This window comes from Schistocerca americana, chromosome 2 (assembly GCF_021461395.2).
Source record: "Schistocerca americana isolate TAMUIC-IGC-003095 chromosome 2, iqSchAmer2.1, whole genome shotgun sequence".
NCBI classification, from domain to species: domain Eukaryota; kingdom Metazoa; phylum Arthropoda; class Insecta; order Orthoptera; family Acrididae; genus Schistocerca; species Schistocerca americana.
The window spans coordinates 413,039,033-413,045,618 of NC_060120.1; positions in this window are offsets into that span (position 1 = coordinate 413,039,033).

Consider the following 6,586-nt stretch of genomic DNA (forward strand, 5'->3'; position numbering starts at 1 on the left):
ATGAATATAGTGCTGTTATCTTGTCTTTGTAGCTTAAGGGGAGTTGGAACGGAATTTTTTTTTGACATTTTCGGATTTTTATCTCATTATAAAATTAGAAATTTTCCGGATAAAATGATATATATTTCACGTATAAACTCACGTGGTAAGTATTTTATTGTTTAAATATCATCTACACTGGTTGAAGTGTGCAGCACAATTGGCCACTAGGGAGTCCAGAAAGAACAAAAGAAGAAAAAACATGGAAAAAGATCAAGAGGATGATATACAGTATGGTGCAGGGTGCTTCTGAGTGACTAAAAATAAAAAAAAAAAAAAAAATGAAGCCTATATTGAATTACAGTCTTTTGAAACTTTAGAAGCCATTCCTGAAAATTTGCATTTTCTATTGCATTTTTCCCTAAATCTCAGAAACCACGTCGAGTAGAGTATTCAAATTTACTGGGAGTAATAAAATACATGTCCTGAGTTTACTGAACTAAAAGAAGAACATAATTTTATGTATATTTAAAATCATTTAGGATAATGTGCAAAAATAGTATACAAAATTTTAACTATGTAATTAAAAAATTATATTTCCGAAATCAGTGGCTGAAATGTAATTATTCTAGATCAGTAGAATCAGAACATATAGTTTAATTTCCTGTAAAACTATCATGTCAATGGCCAAAGTGGCTCCGGAAATACAGGGAAGCCATGTTATTAAATTTAACATTGTCGGGATGGGGCTTTCCAACGCCCCTTAATAAAAGACACTAGTTAATCTAACTCGTTTTACGAAATTTAGATACGAAATTTGTTTAATAATTCAAAAAGAAGATGAGGTATTCATGGAAACTTCTACTACACGTTTTTATGGTAAACAGAAACTAACTTTAATATTATGCAATTCAAATACTTTTAAAAATGGAAGAATTTAAAAAGTAAAAGAGGTAGTTTCCTGAAACCTTTGTGGCAAACTGCATCTAATTCCAAAAGTAAAACTTCCTAGATTTAATATGCGCCACTCTTAGAGTTTTACAGAAAGTGGATTTTTTAAGTAAACAATTAGTAACCATGAGGGGATTCACAATAGGTAATCATTTCATAGTCTTACATAAAATGACCAGGTTTTGAAACAAAATTTAGAGATTCCATTTTATATAAGTATACAGTGCAATCTCTTTGTAAGCAGCTTACTACAAACGTCAGGCACTCTGTTGCACAGGGATTGGCTGAGCGACTCGGAGAGAAACCAATACTTCCCCACTTCATTGCAGCCGGCTTGCTTCCCCACACTTCTTCAACAGCCCTTGACGAGTTCATAAAATTTCTTCGCTCAACACTGAGCTAATTTGAGATTCCCTTCTAGTTAATCTTCTTATTGGGCCTCCCGTCTCGCGGAATTTTCAGTAGAAGAACTCATGGCCAATAACTACCATAGAAGCATGGAGGGATACATAGCTTTGCTAATAAAATATTTTTTGGATGTTTACTGAACAACTGTTCACTTGGCACACAAATGCTGTCAACCACGGTTGCACGCTTCGCGGTACACACCAACAGAGGATACTTTCTGGATGATCAGCATGGACAATGGGAAATGAACGGATTTGACAAAGTTGCAGTCGCAATGGTAGTGATGTTTATCGCTGTCTCACGGGTACTTTGCAAAAGAGCATTCACGATTACACTAAAGTCGCGCTGTAACAGGACTCATAAATTTGATTACAGACTCTGGTAAATTATCTTGAATATCGAAGTTCTGTAGTTGACGGTAATGTTTATTTAGTTGGATGCATGTGGTCCAACGACATTCCTATTTTCTCTATTTCCTCGCCCCACTTATCAACAGTCGTGGCACTTAGTTAAATTACCTGCTATTTCGTAGAACTTTCCACATATTGTCTTTTAGCCTTCATGCTCATTCCTTGGAAAATAAATAAGTTATTCTAAGTTACTTGGTGAATTTTGCACTCTGCGTGTTCATTATATTTTCTTGATGTATCTTGATACTAGCTGCTGGTTATCCGTCCTATTTCATTATGAAAAAAACCCAAGATTTCAGAGTAGCTTTATACAGTGATAAACACTGCCAACAAAACGAACACCAGGGTCTGATCATTTGTCCACGTAATGTTTGGAGTATTTGTAACATGTTTCACGACTGGAATATGCACGAATGCAATCATGGGCGCCCGCAAGTTGAAATCTGTAGGAAACAAAGAGCAAAGCGTTGTCTCATACATGTGATTCTGTCTGCTCCCCTTTTCTCTATTAGTTTCTACAGCGTACTCTTAGTGCGTGGTCAGTGTCATATACGTAAGCGTGCTAACAGCATAGTAACAGCAAAATACCCATCTGACCAATTACATGTTTTACTGCCATTAAAAGTTTTGTATGGATAGTATTTCCCAAATTTTGTGATTTCGAACCATTACCACAAGCTTAAGCATCACTTTGAAAATCGACCTGAGTGCAAATTACATCCTGTACTCGCTTACGTACAACCTGTAGGATAATTAGGATAACACATACCATAAAACTGTACAAAAATGTACAAATTTGTGTTAAATCTTATGGGACTTAACTGATAAGGTCGTCAGTCTCTAAGCTTACACATTACTTAACCTAAATTATCCTAAGGACAAACACACACACCCATTCCCGAGGGAGGACTCGAACCTCCGCCGGGACCAGCCGCACAGCCCATGACATCAGCACCTGAGACCGCTCGGCTGATCCCGCGCGGCTAAAACTGTACAGTTTGTTTCATATTAGTCAGCTGATGGAGCAAGGAGAGTTAGTACTTCGCAGCACGGTTCAACTACGAGCGGCGTTCAGTAAGTAACGCAACATCTTTTTTTCTGAAAGCAGGTTGGTTTTATTCAGGATTCCAATACACCATGTTATTCCCACTCTTTTGGCTATAAAATCCTGTTTTTCATCACAATGTCCGGTCAGTGCGACGACCTTACGCCACCCTACTGGGAGGTCTTTATACTCGCAGGGTACCATTATATTGGTCAACATCGAAGTCAACGTCTTGCTGCATCAATAACCTTCACACTATCCACGCACTGCTCCCCACGGAATGGGCCAAGCAGATGGAAGTCGGAAAGTTTGAGATCCGGGCTGTAGGCTGAATGAGGACAGGTTTGCATGTTGCACGATCTTGCCAGACGCCTACCCAACGACTCACCGTGCTTTTGTTCACTACCAAGTCTCTGTAGCGCTATGAATATCTGGTATTATCAAAAGAGAGCACTCTCCTTGGAACGCACCTCTGTTACTGAGGCCGTTTTGAAGGCTGCGTATTGCATCACCACCTGTTGGAACTTCATGAAACTATAGGGACTGAAGCGGGAATATTCCATGATGTCCCACAACAAATTCTACATTTTCCTCAACCGAAATTGACTGAGAAAAAATGTGTTGCATTACGCATTGAACGCCCCTCGCAAATATTTTTTGGTTCTATGAGAAATATAAGTATAAATATATATCTCGGCAAAATTTGATCATCTGTTTGTGCTATAAACTCCAATAAGTCATCAAAAACAGAATCAGAATATGTTTTTCCTCTTAAAGGCAAGTCATGCAATGCACAAAACAATGAGCAAGAAGTAACTGATTTTACGTTAGGACGTTTACATGTATACTAATGCCGCAGGACTCTGACGAGTTCTCCTGCATTCATAGTCTTGTTTGTCATAAGTAGAGCCGAGATTTTTATTGAACATTAACACACAAAGTATTTACATACCTATGCAAGGAAAATAGGTAAAATATTCAAGGAAATGTTGTGTAACGTTACGAACACATGTTACTGAACATTTCACACAAAACAGTAATATCTACTCAGATCAGCTACCATAGCCTACTATATTACCTTAGTATACACTTGAAAGTACCACGAAACACGAATTAATTTCTTCAGATAACAACTCTCTTAAGACAATCATTCACAAATATACTGCAATGAAAAGATCTGTGTTGGTTCAACACTTCGTTGAAATCAGTTTTGGTTTTGAGAGCTCTTCACCTTTGAGTTCGCCAGCTACGAAACCGCTACTGAAACTACGAGAAAAATTCGTCTTTTCGTCGACGGCTATCCATATGTACTGACTTACACAAGACATAACGAAATTTACTTTGCAGACGTTGAGGGCTTGTAGTGGGACCAAGTCGGTTAAGTTTGGTATAAAGAACTCATATCCAGGTACGTACCGTTTTCTCACTAAATGCAAAATATCACTAAACATGTTCTAATTTAACACATTTTCGGCGCCACTGAATAGCGTACCACTGCTAGTCTGATTTTTCTCTCTTCCTTCCTCCATCCGTCATGAGTAATTTTGCTGCCTAGGTGCCACAATTCCTTAACTTAACTAACTTCTTGATCAGTAGTCCTGATGTTTAAATTCCTCGCTGTTGTTATTTCTGCAACTTCTCATGATTTTCGTCTTTCTTAGATTTATTCTCAATTCATGTTGTATACTCATTAGACCGTTCGTTCCATTCAGCGGATCTGTTAATTCTTCTTCATTTTCACTGAGGACAGCCATGTCAGCAACAAATCTTATCACTAGGCCCCAGATTTTAATTACCTAAAAAACAGTGATATATGCAAGCATTTATGACCTAAAACGTACATAAATATGAGCTTAAAAATTAAAATATGACTTAATAGAAGTTTATTTAAAGCATTCTTGTTTGTTCATTTAATTTTTGATTCACCATAAAGTAATACAAAACTCACTTCTCAAAATATTGTAAGTATAGTTCTTTCTTTCTATAGTGTTTGGGGCTAATTTGCACCTATTTTTGAAAGTTTGAATGTTTTATTTTCTAAACACAAAGTACAGTGAAAAGATAATCTATCGAAACAGTAAAACAATGTGTTTATTTCTACATAGTATTTAAAGCGTTTCACATTATTTAATACCGTATGTCAATCTTCAGTATCTGTAAGGTTGCACTGGATCATAAAGTGCATTTTCAGGTTTTCCGTTGTCAAAGATCTACGGTTGTTGCTGAGGATAGTTTTGTACCTGGAGAAGCTCCACTTCACAAGACGTCACTGGATCGTATTTGAAGGCAGCCAGGTCACTTGAGTTCAGCTTTGTTTTAGTATCTTCAAATGTTGCGGCATTCCCTGAAAGACAGTCACTAATTTTGCACAGTATAGAATATCCAGGATTCCGTTGGAGAACACTTCGCAGATTGGTTTTCACTTTGTCAGCCACATGATCACGAGCTCGACCCAACTCACTCGGCACATGTTGCACATAGCTGAGTGCCAACAGCTTCCAGTCGTTTGATGGCTTTTAATATCAATGAAAATTGGCGTTGATGTATGCCAGGTTTCGAGACAATGTATCTGTAAAAACTTCTTTCGCAATTTTGATGGCACTTGATTCATCGCTATCAAGCTCACAGCAGATTGTCTTTATTTGGGTGTAGTTGGTGCATTATTACTCAGCAGCATTAAGCCAAGAACCCCATCGTGTAAGAACAGGTTTAGGTGGGAGGGGCGTTGAAGGTGCTTGTTCCTTGAATTTCTGCACCCGTAGCGGAGCCTTCATATAGATTTTCTAGCCACAGGAAATTACTTTGTCTACGTCAGGGTAATTTGAGCACATCTCTTCGGCAACTCTGTAGAACGCATGTGCAAGGCAAGTGGCGTACACCGTACTTGGGTACAGAATCTGAAGCCCTTTGGCTGCTTTAGCCATATATGAAGCTCCATCTGTTACAAGCAGCAAAACGTTGTCTCTTTTCACACCATCCGGCCGCAATAGCTTCAGAGAGTTGTGAAACAGCAATCTTCGAATTGTTTACTCTATCGAGAGCTTCACACGTTAGCAGGAACATATCTCCCGGGCCATCAACTTTTAGAACACCAACAACATCATTTGCAATATATCGCCCACTAATATCCGTAGTTTTATCTATCGACTGCCAGATCTTTTGCTCAGCAATAGTAATTCGTATTTTGTTGAGCACACCACTGTAGCTTACGGATAAATAGTTCTTTCTCAGTGTTGATTCATCAGGAACTGGATGAGTTGTGTACTTCTCCAAGAACCGTCTGAAATGTGGAATCTTCTGCTTTTCCAATGAGATGTAGCAGGGCATCATCATCTCACACAAATCCTTGCAGAATGATTGCACGGTTGACAATTGACCTGACCTGTCTGTTCAAATAACAGCGTTTGCCTGCTGTTATTTTCAGCACTTCTCTTACACAGCTGCTGTATTTAGCGGTATTACAGTGTTGTTGCACATTAAAGCGGTTTTCTGCACTAACTTTAACTGCACACAGTTTACAAAATAGTATTTTCCCATCAGTACTAAACAACTTCTCTCCAAATTCTCGAACATACCCTCGAAACCTCACGCTGTCGGAGAACTTTGCTTTAGGTATGTTGAACAAGGCAAAGGCTGTATTCAAACTGGTTACTGGGAACACCTGTGTGACTGCGATGATTATTACGGCAGAAGCCGCCTTTGTTGGCTCTGAGAGCGTGTTGTCGACTCTGAGCAACAATGTCTTATGTTCGCGAAACAACTGTTGTGGTACACCGATTATCTGCTACAGTCC